The following is a 19,786-nucleotide window of genomic DNA, read 5'->3' as shown; positions in this document are numbered from 1 at the left end:
ATAAATATTTACAATTGTTATATTTTCTTACTGAATTGACTTCTATATCGTTAATATAATGACTTCTTCTCTCTTCTTACAATATTTTTCTTGAAATCTATTTTGTCTAATATAAGTGTAGCTACTCCTGCTCTTTTTGGTTTCCATTGTCATGGAATATCTTTTTCCATCTATTTATTTTCCATCTATATGTATCTTTATAGGTGAAGTGTGTTTCTTATAGGCAAAAGATGATTGGGTCTTGTCTTTTTTCATCCATTCAGCTATTCTATGTCATATTATTGGAAAGTTTAGTACATTTACATGCAATGCTATTATTGATAAGTAGAGACTATCTCCTGCCATTTAAAAAATTTGTTTCTGGTTGCTTTGTGGCCTTCTCTTTCTTCTTTCCTTCCTTCCTGTCTTTCTTTTAGTGAAGGTGATTTTCTATGGTGATATTATTTAATTTCTTCCCTTTTATTTTTTGTGTATTTGTTTTTTGATTTGAGGTTATCAAGAGGCTTGCAAATATTATAATCCATTATTTTAGACTGATGACAACACCAATTACATAAACACACAAAAATATGCAAAAAGAAAACTGATAAAAACTTTACACTGTAACTTCATCCTCCTGCTTTTTAACTTTCTCTTTATGTCTTTGTTTATTTATTTATTTATTTATTTAATGACAGGGTCTTGCTTTGTCATCCAGGCTGGAGAGCAGCAGCATGATCACAGCTCACTGCAGCCTCACCCTCCAGGGCTCAAGTGACACTCCCACCTCAGCCTCCCAAGTAGCTGGGACTATAGGCACACGATATCACACCTGGTTAATGTATTATTATTATTATTATTGTATTTTTTAAAGAAACAGGATTTCACTATGTTGCCCAGGCTGGTCTTGAACTCCTGGGCTCAAACAATCTACCCACCTTGGCCTCTCAGAGTGCTGGGATTACAGGGATGAGCCACCACACCTGGCCTCTGTACTGTCTATGCCTTGAATAGTTGTTGTAGTTATTATATTTGATTGGCTTATCATTTAGTCTTTCTACTTAAGACAAGAGTAGTTTACACACCACAATTACAGTGTTATCCTATTCTGTGTTTTTCTGTGTGCTTACTAATACCAGTGAGTTTTGTACCTTCAGATGATTTATTCTTGCTCATTAACATCCTTTTCTTTCAGATTCAAAACTTGACTTTAGCATTTCTTGTAGAACAGGTCTGGTATTAATGAAATCTCTCCTCTTTTCTTTGTCTGGGAAAGTCTTTATTTCTGCTTCATGTTTGAAGGATATTTTCACTGGATATACTATTCTAGGGTAAAAGGTATTTTTTTCTTCAGCACTTTAAATATGTCATGCCACTCTCTCCTAGCCTTTAAGGTTTCCACTGAATAGTCTGCTGCCAGATGTATTGGAGCGCCATTGTTTGTTATTTGTCCCTTTTCTCTTGCTGCTTTTAGGATACTTTATCCTTGACCTTTGGGAGTTTGATTATTAAATGTCTTGAGATAATCTTCTTTGGGTTAAATGTGTTTGGTGTTCTACAACCTTCTTGTACTTGGATATTGACCTTTTCCTCTAGGTTTGAGAATTTCTCTGTTATTAATGCTTTGAATAAACTTTCTACCCTATCTTTTTCTCTACCTCCTCTTTAAGGCTAGTAACTCTTAGATTTGCCCTTTTGAGTCTATTTTCTAGAACTTGTAGGCCTGCTTCATTGTTTTTTCACCTGTTTTCCTTTGTCTCCTCTGACTGTGTATTTTCAAATAGCCTGTCTTCAAGCTCACTAATCCTTTCTTCTGTTTGATCAGTTCTGCTATTAAGAGTCTCTGATGTATTATTCATTGTGCCAGTTGCATAGTTGCATTTTTAGCTCCAAAATTCCTGCTTGATTATTTTTGATTATTTGAATCTCCTTGTTGAATTTGATAGAATTTGGAATTCCTTCTGTGTTATCTCGAATTTCTTTGAGCTTCCTCAAAAAAAAAAAAAAAACTATTTTAAATTCTCTGTCTGATAGGTCTTACATCTCTGTTTTTGAAAGATTGGTCCCTGGTGCCTTGTTTAGTTCATTTGGTGGGGTCAGGCTTTCCTGGATGGTGTTGATGCTTGTAGATAATTGCTGGTGTCTGAGCATTGAAGAACCAGGTATTTATTGTAGTCTTCGTAGTCTGGGCTTATTTGTCCCTGTTCTTCTTGAGAAGCTTTCCAGGTATTCAAAAAAACTTGGGCCCCAAGCCCAATGATGCTGTGTTTTTGTATGCTTATAGAGATACCACCATGGTGGTATTGGATAAGATCTGAAAAAATTCTCTGGATTGCAAGGCAGAAATTTTTTTCCTTTCCCTTTGCTTTCTCTCAAACAGAGTCTGTCTGTGTTGAGCCACCAGGAACTGGGGGTGTGGTGATACACACACCCCTGTGGCCACTACCACTGGGACTGCACTGGGTCAGACCTGAAGCCAGCACAGTACTGTACCTTACCCAATACTCTTTGCTTCAGGGCAGCAAGTTCCCCCAGACCCCAAGTATGTCCAGGATGCTGTCTGGGAGCCAGAAATTGGAATAAAAAACCTTAGCAATTTTCCTAATGTTCTAGTCTACTGTGGCTAAGCTGGAACTCAAGCCACAATACAAAGTCCTTCCCATTCTTCCCTCACCTTTCCACAAGCAGAGGAGCCTCACCCTGTGGCCACCACCACTACTGGTCTGTGGGGGGTTCTGCCAGTCTACAACCAATGTTCACTTGAAGCCCAAGATCTCTTCCATCAGCTTATGGTAAATGGCTGCCAGGCCTGGGACTCACCCTTCAGGGCCGTGCACTCCCCTCTCACCCAGGGAATTTGCAGAAGTTCTTTCCAGGAACCTAGGCCTGGACTCAGGGACCACAAGAACCTGCTTGTTTCTCTGCCCCACTGTGGCTGAGCTGGTACCTGAGATACAAGACAAAGTCCCCTTTACTTTTCCCTCTGCTTTTCCCAAACAGGAGTCTTTCACAATAGCTACCACAGCTGGGATCGTGCTGGATCACCCCTGCAGCCAGCACATCTCAGAGCCCAAGGCCCATGGTGTACTCCCTAGGTATTGCTGCTGGTTATTAAGGGCCCAAGGTTCCTGTAGTTAGCAGGTGATGAATCTTGCCAGGAGTGAGTCCTTCCCTTCAAGGAAGTAGGTTTCCTTTTGGCACAGGGGTGTGTAGAAATGTAATTTAGGAGCTAGGGGCTGAAATGGAGGCCTCATGACTCTGACTGGTTTGCCATCCTACTGTGACTGACCTGGTATCCAAGATGCAAGCCAAAATCCTCTTTACTCTTTGTTCTCCTCTCCTTAAGCAGAAAGAAGGAGTCATTTTCATTGCTGCAAGCTGCACTGCCTGGAGTTTGGGACAGGATGGCACACACACTCCCTTAGCTATGCCAGCTGGTGTTTCTCTAAGTCATATGTCACTTTAGTTCACTGTCTCTAAGCCCAGCCTAGCACTAGGAGTTGCCTAGGAATTGCAGTCCTGTGTTCTATACTGTCTTTCAAGTTTACCTTGCACCCCAGAGCACTTCAACAAATGGTAGGGAGGCTTCCCAAGGAACTCAAGCTCTGACCACTAGGATGGGCAATTTCCCTCTGGCTAAGGCTGGTCCAAATGCTCCCTCCATGCGTGGGTACTGGTTGAGCCCAGCATGGCTTTATTCTCCCCTGTGACAGGCCAGCAATGAGTTCAATTGATCCAGTTACCAAGCTCTCACTCTCCAAAGGGCACAGATTCTCTCTGTGCCACACAGCTGCTATAGGGGAATGGGGGGTGTGCGTGACTTTGGAGATTCAAGACGGTCTCTCCTGCCTTCCTCAATGTCTTTTTCGGTGATATGAAGTTAAAACCAGGTAGTGTGATTACTCACCTGATTTTTGGTTCTTGTGATGGTGCTTTTCTGTGTGCAGATAGTTGTTAAAATTTGATGTTCCAGCAGAGGGGACAAATGGTATAGGCTTCTATTCTGCCATCTTGCTCTGTCTCTCAGGACATGTACATTTTTTTATTAAAAACAAATGTCAGTTGAAATTGGTGAATTCCTAAAAAATGCAAATACTTTTCTATGAATAACAACAATGACCTTTCCCCCCCATTTTCTTCTCCAACTAATCATTTTTGTTTTTTAAAACACTTTTATTTGAGGTTTGGGGGTACATGTGCAGGTTTGTTACATAGGTAAACTCATGTTACGGGGGTTTGTTGAAAAGATTATTTCATCACCCAGGTACTAAGCCTGGTGTCTAATAGTTATTTTTTTCTGATCCTCTCCCTCCTCTCGCCCTCCACTCTCAAGTAGGCCCCAGTGTCTGTTGTTCCCTTCTTTGTGTCCATGTATACTCATCATTTAGCTCCCACTTATGGGAGTATTTGATTTTCTGTTTCTGTGTTAGTTTGCTAAAGATGATGGCCTCCAGCTCCATCAGTGTTCCTGCAGAGGACATAATCTTGTGCTTTCTTATGGCTGTGTAGTATTCCATGGAGTATATGTACCACATTTTCTTTATCCAGTCTACCATTGACAGGCATTTAGGTTGATTTCATTTCTTTGCTAAACAATGACCTTTTAACTTGTAACAGAATGCAGGTCCAACCGATCACTGCTTGCAGAACTAAATAACAAGGAGGAACAGTGGAAGGAAAGTAACTTTATTTTTGAAAGCTAGCAATGGGGAAATGGTCCAGGCTCCTGTCTTAAATCATTTTAAATTTTGGACAAAAAAACACAAAGGCTTAAAAAGGGGAGCTTGGAATGTGGCGCATGCAGGAGGGCCAAGGAGGTGCTGGTCTATGTGACTTGTTCCAATGACTTACGCGTTATTGTCTCATTTGATGAATGAGCTGATGCCATCCCAGGCACAATCAGGTTAATTAACTGCAGCCTTGAGGTAATCTGGTGGATGAGAATTCTGTAGGTGCCACATTGTTTGAAGTTTCAGTTCCTGGAACTTCTAAGCAAGCATATAATTAGATAAGGGAAACATTCTGCAGGGGGTGGGTTGCCTAGTGGGAAGAGGATATAATTTTATTACTAAGTAAGGAGGGAAAAGGAAGGTAGAAAGAAAAATTTAAAAGTGGGGTACTCAGTTACCGCCTGACAAATCTTGTGTTTAACAAAAAGAAAAAGCATCTACAGACAGGTAACATATGAGATTTGTCAAGATTGCTAGCAGTCAGAAATCAATCATTTCATAGAGGAGTGACTAGTAGCAAAACAAACTCAGTATATTTACGGTTATGCAAAGCCTGTGACTTCACTATACCTTCTACACATAGTCCTTTATTCTAAGCCTAATTTGAGTCTGCATGCATTTGTTTTTTTTGCTTTGTAAGCAATGTCCCGGTGATCTTCCCCCAAAGCCTATCCACATAGAAACATCCCAAGTGTGTTTGTATTGAAGAAAACCAAAATATTTCTCCCCAAAATATTGAGGATTGTTATGTCAATGACACTGAAAACACAGGAGAACGCTCTGCCTCAATATGCCTGATAGTGAGATGGGATTGTTCCCTTGACACCCCCTTCATGGGCAGGAACTGGAGTGGCCCGTTTCACTCAGCCTGCCACTGGCCACTCCTCTCCAGAGGGTGTGTGTATACAAGTGAGTGTGGGAACAAGAGGGAATGAATGCTGGAACTGGCCAGTCACTCTTCTCTGGTGGGAGCAGGCTCTGTGCAGGCCCCACAGCATCCATGCCCCTGCCCTCTCGGCACTCAGGTTCTGGCGTCCAGGAAGAATCAGGTCACACAAACGGATTGAAGGGTAGTATATGCAGAGGATTTTATTGGGTGATGGTTCTCAGTGGGATGGGAGTTGGAAAGGGGATGGTGTGCAGTAAGAAGGTGATCTTTCCTTGAAGCCACATGATCTGAAGTTAGCCATGTCTGTCTGTGTTCTCTGACACTCAATGCTGCTTCTCTGCTAGCTGCTTAGCAGCGTGCAGCCCCGACACTCAGCAGCTGGTAACCCCAATCATTTGCATCAGGTGCATGTATCAGCTGCTAGCTGAAGTCTTTTTATGGGCACAGGATAGGGGCATGGCAGGCCAAAAAGGCAGTCATTTGAGTGGAAAACTGGGGTCAGTTGTTTTCAGTTAGGGCCAAGGTTCCAGGCTTGAGGGTGGAGTTTAGCAGGGATCCCAGCCCTTCTGTAGCAATAGCAGGATATAATCCTTCCTTCCTGGAAAATGGCACTTGCTTATAGGCCGAAGAAGGCATGAGCAGGCATTAGAGGAATCTGGTGATAAGAGAAAAACCTTAGACATATTAAATTCAGCAAAGTTTAATTGAGCAATGAAAAATTTGCAAATTGGGTATCCCCCAAACCAGAATAGGGTCAGAGAGGTTCCAGCGCAGCCACATAGTGGAAGATTTATGAGCAGAAAAAGAATGTACGGAAAACAAAAGTAAGGCCAGGCATGGTGGCTCACACCGAGCAGTCCCAGCTACTTGGCAGGCTGAGGTGAGAGGATCACTTGAGCCCAGGAAGTCGAGGCTGCAGTGAGCCGAATATGTGCCATTGCACTCCAGCCTGAGTGACACAGTAAAACTCTGCCTCAAAAGTAAGATATAGAAATCACCAGATTGGTTACAGCTAGATGTTTGCCTTATTTGAAAATGGTTTGAACAGTTGGCCACCTTTGATGGGACAAAACTTAGTGACTGGCAAAACAGTAGGTTACAATCTGTTTCCTCATCCAATTAGGTAACAGTTTATTATGTAGGGAGAAATCTTTAGGCCAAAGTTAAAATTTGTAAGTATAACTGCCCAGTGGGTTTACCTCGCCACTGCCTAGACAGCCGATTTATCAAGACAGGATAATTGCGATAGAGAAAGCGTAATTCATACAGAGCAGGAGACCAGAGTTTTACTGTTACTCAAATCAGTCTCCCTGAGCATTCAGGGATCAGTTTTTAAGGATAATTTGGTGGGCGAGGGAAGACCAGTGAGTCGAGAGTGCTGATTGGTTGGGTCACAGATGAAATCATAGGAAGTTAAAGTTGTCTTCTTGTGCTGAGTCAGTTCCTCGGTGGGGGCCACAGGATCAGATAAGCCAGTTTATGATCTAGGTGGTGCCAGCTGATCCATGAAGTGCAGGGTCTGCAAAATATTTCAAGCACTGATCTTAGGTTTTACAATAGTGCTTTTATCCTCAGGAGCAATCTGGGGGGGTGGGAAGGGATGGGGAGTGGTGCAATCAGAATCTTGTAGCCTCCAGCTTCATGACTCCTAAGCCATAATTTCCAATCTTTTGGCTACTTTGTTAGTTCCACAAAGGCAGTCTAGTCCCCAGGCAATAGGGGGTTTGTTATGGGAAATGGCTGTTGTCATCTTTATTTTTGAAACCGACTTTGCAAAATTGTAACTCAGGAAATTATGACAATGAAAGAAATCAGACCTAATCGACTCTATCTTGCTTCTAACCCTTACGCTGTCCTTATTCATTCCTGGGCGTAGGCCAAACTAACTTTGGAAAGGAATTCAGTCCATGGTTTGACTCTGAAACTAATTTAGTCCCGAAAAGATCCCCTTCTTACCTGAGGTCCAGTCTGCCTTTGCAGGACTAACAAATTAGCTACAAGGTTGGAAATTACAGTTTAGGGGTCATGTAGCCTGTAGCTCCAAGAGTCTGAACCACCTCAAATTGCTCCTGAGGGTAACATCACCTTGTAAAAACCTAAGATCAGTGCTTGAGATATTTTGCAGACCCTGTACTAGATGGATCAGCTGACACCACCCAGACCAGTAATCTGGCCCAACCAGTTCCGCCATCATGCCCAGGAACAGGAGACATTAAGAGAACCTAACTTTGACCCCCTGTGATTCCATCTCCAACCTGATCAAACAGCACTCCTCACTTACCAAGCCCCTACCCACCAAATTATCTTTAAAAACTCTGGTCCCCGAATGCTCGGGAAGACTGATTTGAGTAATAATAAAACTCCAGCCTCCCGCACAGCCAGCTCTGCATGAATTACTCTTTCTTTATTGCAATTCCCCTGTCTTGATAAATCAATTCCGTGTAGGCAGCAGGCAAGGTGAGCCCATTGGGAGGTTACATTTTAAACTATAAACTAAGTTTCTCCTGAAGTTAGTTTAGCCTACACCCAGGAATGAACAAGGACAGCTTGAAAGTTAGGAGTAAGATGGAACTGGTAGGTCAGATCTCTTTGACTGTCTCAGTTACAGTTTTGCAATGGCAGTTTCATAAAGAGGCAGCTTTAGGCTAAACTTTTTAACACTGGGACAGATTCTACTACCTTCCCACATTTTCCCACCTTTTACAAGACTGGAACTGCATTCTTCTTTGTTTTGTTTTTATAGGATTTATGGTTCTTTGTTAAAATGCTATTTAAACAAGTCTCTTAAACCTAGAGAGATACTTTTGAACTGAGGCCTCTCCCATGTCATGTGTATAGCACACATCAGTAAACCTCTGCTGTTTTTTCTTTTGTTAATCTGAATTTTCAGGAGAGTGTCTCAACTAAGAATTTATGAGGGTTGAAAAAGAAATTATATTTTCTCCCCTTCAGTATGAATTTTCCTGCTTGGCATTTAAAATCCTGCTTAGAGCTCATTAGAGTTTTTCTACTTTAACAGAAATTAATGGTGTAGTATAATATGAAATATATTTGGCCTTTGTCTGAGGTTCCTGTCACAAAGTACCTAAAACCCTTAGAATTTCCTGAGTGATAGGAATGCCTTTTGTTATTCAGAATGAGCTTCTTTCAGATCACACTGGAGTTGATGCTAATGAGGTGACTTACAGTGGCATTCCTAGATAGCCTCAGGAAGAATCCAGTCACTAGAAAGACAGTGATTGGAGGATTAGAGGCTTGAAACTTTCAGCGCCACCCAGTGAGGGTTGGTCAGCACTGAAAAACAAGCTCTATAAAAACTCTTCAACCGGATATGGCAAGCCTTTAGGTTGCTGAGCACATGGAGGTGCTGGGAGGGTGCCACAGAAAGAGGGCAGGGAAGCTCTGTGCCTTCCCCCCATACCTTGATTTATCCATCGCTTCATCTGGCTGTTCATCTGTATCCTTTGTAATAAACTGGTGATTATAATTAAAGTGTTTCCAAGTTCTGGGAGCCACCCTAGCACATTATTAAGGTCAAGTGGCAGGAGGGGGTCATGGAAATCCCAATTTATAGCAGGTTAGTCAGAAGCACAGGTTACAACCTGGAACTATCTCTAGGTAGATGGTATCAGAATTGAATTGAATTGAAATAAATTATAGGACACAACTATTTGATGTCCACAAAGAATTACTTGGTGCGGTGAGAAAACCCCTGACACATCTGGCCAAAGAAGTGTTCTGTGCTGAATGTGAGAGTAGGAAGAAAAAACTTGTTTTCCTTAAAAAATGGACTCTTCATTCTGATGAAAGTCCCCAGTGAAACCTGACCTTCAAGCCAAAGACAGTTTAAAGCCTGAAAACCAAGCCACAAATCTCGGATAAATCCACAGACCAGATTGAGAAGTTCTCTTCCCGTTTGGCATGCTTTCCTCTGATTGATCCCCATACTTCACCTATTTTACATAGACCTACCCTTCCCTAGTTGGTTTTTAACACTGTTGTGCCCATCTTTCAGTGGTGCCTTTTTTTTTTTTTTTCTGGCCTTTTTTGCATACTCACAAAACCAATCAGCATGCACTCCCCCATTCTGAGCCCATAAAAGCCCCAAACTCAGCCACACTTTGGGACTGCTCACCTTCGGGAGGAGGAGAATACCCGACTTCAGGTAGGGAACTGCGAAACTTGGGTCCCCCTTTCTACTGAGAGCTGTTTCATCACTCAAAATTATTTGCCTTGCTCACCTGCCAGCTGCTAGGTAACCTCATTCTTCTTAGAAATGGGACAAGAACTCGAGACCCACAGAATGGTGAGTGTGAACGAGCTGTAACCCTGTAGCACTCCCCTCCCACTTGCCAACCAATGGGAGAGGGAGCCACTGGACGCCACATGCCCCCATTCATCAGGCTGCAGACAGTGGGACTGAAAGAGCTGTTAACACACTGTAACACCCCCTTTGGGGCTTCAGAGTTGCTGTTGTCTCCAACTTTTTTGACAGCCACCATGTTCCCCTCATCCAGATATTGGCACCCAAAGCAGAAGCAGGTCATGGCACACACAACCTAGCTGGAGGCTAAGTGCAAATCCCGTGGTGAGAGCAGGATCTGGGATGGACCGCAAGCCAAGGGCAGCCTGTCTGGCCGAGTGGGTGGGGTATTTCCAGTGGCAACCCGAGAGCCAAACAAGGCCCGGGCAAGGACACTGCCAGTTGTGGAGGTCTCCAGCTAGTGAAGCAGCGCTAAATAATCCTGTGTCCATTCTTTCATTTTCTTGGACTGTGTAACTTTTACAGATACCAAAAATGACATGCAACTGAATTTTAGATTTACATGTGGCTTTATCTGACTTAAGGTTACTTTTTAGAGTCATTCTAAAACTTTAAATCTGTAAAAAAAAACGTGTATATCGTAATGAACTTTGTTTGGGAAAACACAAGCCAAAAAGGAAAGGCTGGTACATTCTGCATTTGAGTTTAAAGCTTTTATTCATTAGAAGACAACATAAACAAAGACAAGCCCCAAACTGGGAATGTGTATTTTATAAAACATATAATTGACAATGCACTACTCTACAAATATATAAGGATGATTAATTCCTAAAAATCAGAAAAAGATAACAGAAAAAATAGGGCAAAAGGTAATAGCACTTCACAGACAAAAATTAAAACTATCTTTGCAAAAATTATGACAGTGAGAAAATTATGACAGTAAAGGAGATCTGATCTAATCAACCCCAATCTTACCTTTAACCTTCAAACTTTCTTTAATCATTACTGGGCTTAGGCCAAGCTAACTGTAAGATACATTTAGTTTATAATTTAAATAATAGCTCTTTTCCAAAACTAAACTGCCTTTGTAAAGCTAATGAAAGATGACAAGTTTAGAGACAGGAGGAGCTTGAATTCTGCTAAGCTGTAGACATAAATAATCACTAGTCATTATTTTGGAGGTCACAAGATATGTATCTTCCCCAATTACTCCTACAGATGACATCGTTACTGTGGGACCTAAGATTGGCCTTTTGAGATGTCTTTTCAGGATTTTTCATTTCCAGTGAACAATGGCTCCACCTGGACCCCAAAATCACTCCTATGGCCCCGCCCAGAAGTGGACTCCCTGGCCTACCAAACTATCCTTGAAAAACCCTAGCCTTTGAATTTTGGGGGAGACTAATTTGATTAATAATACCATCTTCCATGTGGCATGTCCAGCCTCATGTCAATTAACTCTTTATTGCAATGCCATGGTCACAGTGAATTGGTTTCATCTGTGCAGTGGACAGGAAGAACCCATTGGGTGGTTACAAAGTCACAAATGGACAATAAACATTAAAAATTGCTTATCTTTAATTGGGAAAATGCAAATTAAATGTGATGCCATTTTATACCCCAGATTTGCAGAAATATAAGTATTGATGAGAATGCAGAATGACAAGAACTCATATAAACTGTTGGTGGGACTATGAATTGGTTCATACTCAAATCTTGTTATGATTACAGTGCTTACCAGTGCTAGGTACTCTTTCAAGTACTTTATATATGTTAACTCATTTAACCACATGGAAAATTTTTATTGTAATCTAATTAAGTTGACAGTTTCCTACAGGAAATTCCACAATTCCACTACTAGGTATATACCCTAGAGCAGTGGTCCCCAAACTTTTTGGCACCAGGAACCAGTTTCGTGGAAGACAATTTTTCCATGGATTGGGGGTCGGGGTGAGGGACGGAATGGTGGTTTTGAGATGAAACTGTTTTACCTCAGATCATCAGGAACTAGATTCTCATAAGGAACACACAACCTAGACCCCTCACAGGTGCAGTTCACAGTAGGGTTCATGCTCCTATGAGAACCTAATGTTGTAGCTGATCTGACAGGAGGCAGAGCTCAGCTGGTAATGCTCACTCACCTGCTGCTCACGTCTTGCTGTGTAGCCTGGCTCCTAACAGACCTGTATGTGTCCATGGTCTGCGAGTTGGGGACCCCTGCAGGAAGTCTTGTAAATGCACTTCAGGAAACTTACTGTTTACAGCCGCATAGTTTGTAGTAGTAAGAAACTAGAACAATTCAAATGTTCATCAAGAGAAAACTGGATAAATTGTGGTCAATTCATATGTTCATACTGAAAAAAAGAAGAGTCATAAAATATGTACAGCAAGACATAATTTACATAAAAATAAAAACCATACAAACATGATGGTGACACCAGTGGGCTAGACAAGGTCCCCAGATGCTGGTAGGACCTCAACCCTGGCCAGTGTCCAGGATCTTGACACTGTCTGAAGAAGGAATTTAAGGACTAGTCAGAAAATGGTGAAAGTATGGAGGTTTATTGACAAGTTAAAGTACACACTCAAGAAAGGGGATTGTGGGTGTACTCAGGAGAGTGAGTCATGCACAGTGGGGTTTGGGGTTTCTGTCTATGGGTTGCTTTAACCAAGGAATGGAATATTCATGAAGATTTCTGGAAGAAGGTAAAGATTTCTCAGAGCTGTGGTGTCACACATTTTTACACCAAATATGGGTGTTCCTGAAACTGTCATGGTGCTGATGGGTGTGTGGTTGAGTATGTTAATTTGTGTATAATGAGGTCCTAGGTGAAACCTAGCTCAAATCCAGTGCCATGTTGGGCCCAGTTGGTCTTGGCCAGCTTGACCCACATCCTGTTTTTCAGGGTCTTATGAGTTCCTATCTTATGCAGCTATTTCAACAGTTTCCTTTTTGCTAGTCATGTGAAACTGCTGCCTAGAATATTCTAGGCACAAACACCCTGTATTATTCTTGTGTCAATGGGGCCAGTCTAAGATTAAAAGCAAATATTTGTCAAGTAGAAGAATATGGTCTAGGGATTCATTCATATTCAGAAAAACTAGGAAGAACCCACCCCCCCCAGGTATATGAGTTCTCTAGAGAAACAGAACCAATAGGATATATGTGTATATATATAGAGAGAGGGAGAGAGAGAGAGATGTAAGAGAGGATTATTATGGGAATTGGCTCATGACATTATGGACCCCAAGAAGTCCCACAATATGCCATCTGCAAGTTGGAGAACCAGGAAAGCCAGTGGTATAATTCAGTCCAAGGCCAAAAACTAGGGGAAGAGGAAGAACAGACTAGTTTAAGTCCTGGAGTTTGAAGGCCTGAGAACCAAGGAAGCTCCAGTGTTCAAGGGCAGGAAAAGATGAATGGCCCAGCTCCAGCAAAGAAAGAAAATTCACCCTCCCTCTGCCTTCCTGTACTGCTTGGGCCCTTAACAAGTTAAATGAGGCCCACTCATGCTGGTAGAGGCCGATCTTTATTCAGTTTACTGATTCAAATGTTAATCTCTTCCAGACGCACCCTCACAGACAAACCCAGAAATGATGTTTTACCAGCTATCTGGGTAGCCATTAGCCCAGTTGAGTTGACACATAAAAATAACCGTCAAACCATGGGAATTAAGCAAACCAAATTCAGGGTAATGGTTGCCTCTGGGTGGAGAATGAGAAATGAGATACTGAAAATACATCAGGCAGTTTAAATGGTATTTGTTGGTAAAGCTCTCTTCAGCAGCATGCTAGGTACAAGTGTTCATTATATTACTCTTTATAGTATATATATCCATTACACATATCTGTCTGTTTGAAATATTTTACAGTGTTCTTTATAAATAATACAGTGAAGAATGAGGGTATCTGAGAGCCCTCAAGGCCCCTGGGATAGTCCCGTGCATGCAGAGAACGCTGCATGTTTGCAGTAAAGGAAGCTAAGTTGACAGTTCTGAGAGCTAAGTTCACAATTCAAAGCACTCCCCCACATATTCTCTTCCTAAGTTTTATAGAGGTGACTCTTCAATGAAAATATGTAATGTAACAAGTATTTTGACTAGCACTGTCAATTCATTTTATCTTCTTGCCAGAAGCACTGCTGTAGTAAATATTTGTCAAGATGAAGAATTGATCAACTTGTGGTTCTGGAATAATCCTGCTCATTCCTTTTAGCATACTCACTTCCAAATAATATATGTTAGAGAATTCCATTTTGCTCGCTTTGCTCTTTCCTGGGGGTGGGGGCCAAAAGAGAGTTTTCTTTCTTGCCACTTTGCCAATTTATTAGCTATATAATCTGTCTTAGTTTTCTCATCAATGGAATGGACATAACTAGGTGAGTGGTGATAAACATGTATGTATCTACCTATCAATTGCTTGCAGCAATGCCAATGTCAGCATGCAGTAAGAACTGTATAAGCCGTCATCATTATTATTGGTCATATACAGAGTATTGATTTTGAACAAAATTCTACAAATGGCAGCTATTTGAATAAACTGTAGTTCATCTTATGAAAACAAAGTGGATCTTTAACACTAGAAACATAATCATAAACTAGATAATGTAAGGCTAGAGAACATGATAATTTAAAAGTTCTCAACTTAAATTTTTATTTCTAAATAGTATTTTAAACAAAATTGTGATTTATAATTTTTTTAAATCTTAGCTTTTAAATTTGCATCAGTCCCATGACGAAGATATAACAATACCTTAAATTTCATTTGCTCTTCAAATCGCACTTAGAAATGGGAATTATAATCCACATTTTACACATAAACAAAATTAAATGCAGAAGGAACAGCAAAAGTGATGGGCCTAGCTTAAGACTGGCAGGCTGCTGACCTAACTCCAAGTCTAGGGTTCTTGCCTCAATATAAGAGCTGATTCACCAGTTTCCTCATTATTATAGATATTAAACTGTGAAATTGCAAACATTTCTGATTGCAGCTATGTGCCAAGTTAGAAGTGCCATAGTTGCTTTTGGGTCTAAGATAATTGTATCAAATGTCTCTTATGTATAAATGCCAACAAACCCTTACTGGAAGTTACAAAGAGCTGAGGTATATTAACATCTTCAATAGCAATTCAAGCTACAAATACATTGAAAAGTTTGCAAATAAAGAAACTCTGAAGGGAAGTGTCTTGAAATGTGAAAAGCTAACTTTGATGGAGTCTTTTTAAGCTTACATTTACTTTAATTTTTAAAAACTAGTGTTTTGTTTGGGTTATAAAAGCAATACATCCTCATTACAGCATTTGAAAAATGTAAAAATTTGCCCAAAATAAAAAATCACCTATCATCTCTCTACTCAGAAATAATGAACATTTAATATTTTAAAGTACCACTTTCTAATTTGAGATACATGCTACATACATACATATATTCACAAATATAATATCGTATTACATAGTACAAAATATTTTTTCTAACATTTTGTTATAAACATTTTCTTTTTAAATTATCTTTTTTTTTTTTTTTTTTTTTTTGAGACGGAGTCTCGCTCTGTCGCCCAGGCTGGAGTGCAGTGGCACGATCTCGGCTCACTGCAAGCTCTGCCTCCTGGGTTCACGCCATTCTCCTGCCTTGGCCTCCCGAGTAGTTGGGACCACAGGCGCCCACCACCACGCCCGGCTGATTTTTTGTATTTTTAGTAGAGACAGGGTTTCACCATGTTAGCCAGGATGGTCTCAATCTCCTGACCTCGTGATCCGCCCGCCTTGGCCTCCCAAAGTGCTGGGATTACAGGTGTGAGCCACCATGCCTGGCCTAAATTATCATATTAAGACCAATAGAATTTGTCTCAGAGATGCTATATTTGTCCCAGAAACACAAATACAGCAAAACAACCACAGACAGTGAGTTGGAGCTGAACTGAGTGTCTTCCAGGGCTGAATGGGTGTCATTGATCACTTCAGCTGAAATCAAGAACAAATTTCATACCATCTATTTGAATTGGATGACTTAGTTACAGGGAAAGCTGCTCACAAAGGGCACATAAATAATGAAGCAGTTATTTTGCGAACCTCTACCAAGTAACCAAGGGTAGATTCATTTTGGAGAGATCTCTGAAATTGTCTAAGGGAGAAATGACCTCCTGGTGGTACTTTAAACACTTGCAGCTGTCCTGTGACCATCTGTAAGGTGGAAGTGTTTTGGGAGGGAGGCAGGTTAATGACTGGCTTCCATGTAAAAACTACCATCCCAAAGGTGCACACGGTGTTCCTGGAGAGACCGTTTTGATTACAATTATTGCTTTCCCTTGCCAAGTGGGACTTGTATTAGAGAGAACAGGTTGAAAGTGCCTCTAACTTAGGGTTCCTAGTTCAGTTGGAATATTTGGGTCTTGTCCTTGGCTTTGGAGGGACTGTCTGAGGGCAGTAGATCTTGTCTGTCCACACCACCAGCCAGCTGGCATTTATCCACCCCATCTAAGGTGGAAAAATCTCTCTTGTATAAATGAAATTCAGAGTTAAATAGTCCAGGGGTGGTATCTGTTTGACAAAGTCCTCAGAGACTGAGGTCCAAGATGGTAGTGTTGCAGGCGGCAGAGTAGAGGAGATGAAGATGAAAGAAAATGGTATATGGGTCACATCCTATAAAGAATGACCCTGGAAGCTGCCATAGGATATTTGTGCTCACATTCTTTGGCAGAAGTGAGTCACATGGCCACACTTGAATGTAAGGGAGATAAGGAATTTCAGTTTTTATTCTGAGTATGCATTTGTTCAGTTAAATATTGTAAGTTTTCTGACTATGGTGGTAGGGGAGAATGGGCACTGGGAGACAAGCAGCAGTAACTAACATAGAGTTGTACTTTACATGCACAGAAGCATCTTTAAAATTAAAAATCAGTGAGCAGCCACCCCATTGTTAAGCATATCGCCATTGCTAGTAGAATCAGTTATGTTCGCATAAATTCCTATTTTAATAATGATTAATTTCAAATGGAAACGAAGCTAACTTCTAAAAGTCAGGTGTCACTTTAATAATCAAATTTTGCATTTAGGCTGTAATTTGATTCCATTATTTTTTTCTATGTGGTTTAAGTTGGTATGTTCATTACTTTGTAATTTTCCCATAAAACTTAAACATGGTTTTATTCTTTATTCTTGCTTTGCTAAACAATAAATAATACACTTTTGAAAACAGGGAGAAATTGAAGACCATCTTTCTATCTATTGTGTTGAATCTTAACACATTCCACCTTCTTGTCTCTGCTTTTACCTTATTAGGTTTCTATTGCCTTAATCCCTTCTGAAACGGTGTTCAGGAACTAAAAAAGGGGAAGGAAAATTTAGGCACAGCATAATCAGAATTTATAATGGTTATGCATAATATTTTGGTTGATACTTGTTTTTCTCTTTATTTTTGAAAAAAAAATAGCTGATAGCCATGTTTACATACATGGAAAACATCACTGTAGGTATACAGTTGTTCTCAGTAAGCTTACTTTTTCTCTCCCCTCAGATTGAGTTTATTTTTCCTGTCCTTCCATTGATAACTTAACTATTGGAGCACACTTATTTTTCAGTGTGAAATTTGCAGTCTTAATATATGGTAGCAGATGTACTGAGGTGGATTGGTTTGAGCTTTTGGACCCTGGTAGGTATACGTCTACTCCTTATAGATTCCCTGATTGTCCAGCATGAATTCCACCTCTTCCATGAAACTTTCTCTGATAATTGATTTTTCTCCTAGTTAAAATGTTAAGTTTACAAGGCATGACTTGTGAGCATTTAGGAAGGCATGACTGTAAAGTAAAAATAAAACAGAAACCCAGCCAATCTCTAAGATCCTTTTCATTTCCAAAGATTTTTTTTTGAGACGGAGTCTCACCCTGTCGCCCAGGTTGGAGTGCAGTGGTATGATCTTGGCTCACTGCAACCTCCGCCTCCTGGGTTCAAGCAATTCTCCTGCCTCAGCCTCCCGAGTAGCTGGGACTATAGGCGCCAGCCACCACACCCTGCTAATGTTTTTGTATTTTTAGTAGAGACCGGGTTTCACCGTGATAGCCAGTATGGTCTTGATCTCCTGACCTCGTGATCCACCCGCCTTGGCCTCCCAAAGTGCTGGGATTACAGGTGTGAGCCACCGTGCCCGGCCCCCAAAGACTTTTTGATTGAAGGACTATATAACCAAACGATTTGTTTTCTTCAAAGTGATCACATGGAGGCACAGTCCAATGATGTCAACCTTGCTGAGATGTTTGAAATTTCTTTTTCAAGTTTGCATGAGAACCTTTGAAGAAAGCCTTCTCCAACTATCCTCAATGATGAAAATGTACTCATTCTTTAAGGATGGGTTTGATTCTGGGAGCAATCTAAAATCATTGGGAGACAAATCTGATGATTAAGTTGTCTGGAAACAATTTTTAGTCACTGATTCAAAAAATGTATGTTGAGCTCCAGTAAAAGCAAGTGCCATAAACAAAAACACGAAACGTATACTTCCTGCTCTTAAGATGCTTAGTGTGCAAGAGGGTCAAAATTGAGGTGAAATGACTGATTTTCTTGATTTAAATATTCTTTGTATTGTAGTACTTTGTTTTCTATTTTTTTGTGTGTCTCCCTAAGGTCAAATGCAGTCTTGCACTTTGCGTGCTCTGTAGCCGCGTTCCTGACAGGGCTCCTTTGTGCTCACAGCTTCCTAAGATAGGTGGGAAATGATAACTCATCCAGACTTTGACACAATGGAAGTAAATACGTAGAAATAACATGGAAGATGATGCCCCAAGTAACTGAAGTGAATTTTATTTCCTTTAGTCTCCATATCTTTTTCAGAAATTATAGCAGAAGGTCTCAGAATAAAAAATGAAACCCCCAAATAATTATTGATTAGGAATATTTAACACAGGGAGTTAAATTTCAACTTCTTCCCTTTAAAATTTTTATTTTGATGTATACATGTTTGAGCTTGCCAAAACCGAAAGCTGCACAAAGGGCTGATGGGAAGAAGTATGTGAATGCTGATATTTTCTTCTCCCTGAACGTATTTTTTTGTATTTGTCTTTGCCTTTTCAATTCTGCCTTTTTCTTGTCATTCTGTGCTGTCTAGGACCTCCCAAGAGTGTAGAATAGAAGTTATGAGCTTTGTCCTGTTCATTTTAAAGCGAATGCCTTGTTTCCTCATTAAAAATGATCTTTACTATAGGTTTTTCATAGATATCCATTATTTGTGAAAAGTCCCTTCAATTCCTGGCTAGCCAGGATTTTTATTTTGAAAATTGTCATATTGAATTTACCAAATACATGGCTATGATGTATTTTAGTTGGGGCCATTCCAACATCTGCGGTCTCTGAGGACTGAAAACTGTCGTTTGTTGCTTCTAATGGATTAAGAACCTCAAATACTGTGTGCTTCTGAAGCTTTAGAGAGGCTCCTTGCAGCTCTCATTAATTTAAAAAAAAATGCCCCTTATTTTTGGTTGTATATTAAAAACATGCACTGTGTAGGTAACAAATACAAGTTAGTGGGTATCTCTTTGGAGGAAGAAGTGTAAGTTCTGCTGAAGGGAATGTGAAGGACTCTGATTTCGAAACAATTTTTAAAATTTGACATTTAAAAAAAAATCTAAAGCAAACACCGTAACATCGAATATTTGTTCATTTGAGGAAGGCAATTATTTATTATTTGTAAAATATTTTCAAAGTAAGTTTTTTTAAAAAGAGAAAAAGAAGCTTACTGTTACTAATAATTTTTGATTAAATTAGTTACTCCTTCCTCTGGAATCCCATAGCCCTTTGCTACTGTGCCACTTAACTCTTATTTCATTGTGCTATGATTTTTCTCTATATCGGCATTTTTAATGTATCGTTTCCCAAATTTAACCAAAAAAGCTGGAATAGCAATATTAATATCAGATTAAAACATTTACAGTGTG

The sequence above is a fragment of the Pongo abelii genome, chromosome 9 (assembly GCF_028885655.2).
Source record: "Pongo abelii isolate AG06213 chromosome 9, NHGRI_mPonAbe1-v2.0_pri, whole genome shotgun sequence".
Taxonomy (NCBI): Eukaryota; Metazoa; Chordata; class Mammalia; order Primates; family Hominidae; genus Pongo; species Pongo abelii.
This window is presented reverse-complemented; position numbering follows the sequence as displayed.